We start from the raw sequence: 840 nt of genomic DNA, 5'->3' as shown, positions 1-840 counted from the left end.
TTTTTCAGACCAGGGGACTCTAACACCCGACGAAGTATTTTTTGGAAGCGGTCGTACTGGTCGTTTCCAGGATATACTTGGTTCACGTTTGAATCGACGCCATATACCATCCCGTAGAGGCCTATCGATGTGTAGATGATAATATATTAGAATTGGGGCAATATAGTAGATGTGTACGTACCTATGACGAGAATTGGGCAGACCTCTGGCATCGGTGGGTTCGTGTAAATGTGCCGGGGGGTCTCGAGGGCGTGTGCCTCGTTGGTCATTCATCATGTGAGCAAAGAACACTTTTAGTGCGTCCTCTCCCCACTCCATGTGATTGTAGCACAGCGATACAGTGTTGGCAGATCGAGACATCAGTTCCCACGATAGTACTAGAAACGCCCTCGCAAAACTTATTTCGCGCGATCTCATCATTTCCATCGCAATACTGCGGTATAGACTGAACGTCATCGGATCCTTACCAACTTTGATTTTGATAGGGCCATCTCCGCTGCTAATAGCACTCGCTATTCGATGCTGAAGGCCTTTGAAATGACAGCTCAGCTCCCGTTCTAATTGAGGTGACATTGTATATTGGTAATCACGGAAAAGACTGTACAGTACTGAGTGATGACCCGCGTAGGTTGAAAGTGAATGATACTCTCCATTCTTGTTCCACATTGACAAAATCCAAGAGATAAAGTATTAAGCATCTACAGCACCGAAGTTCAGCGCGGAATTATCTGGCGCGGAAGCCAGTGCTGCCAGAATTGAGTCTTTGGTTGGGTCTCCTCTGCTGTTAAATTGCAGTGTGTTGCGAAACTTGGTCAAAATTAGCGGTGCTTTGTTCCGTAC

This window comes from Phytophthora parasitica (assembly GCF_000247585.1).
Source record: "Phytophthora parasitica INRA-310 unplaced genomic scaffold supercont2.67, whole genome shotgun sequence".
NCBI lineage: Eukaryota > Oomycota > Peronosporomycetes > Peronosporales > Peronosporaceae > Phytophthora > Phytophthora nicotianae.
This window is presented reverse-complemented; position numbering follows the sequence as displayed.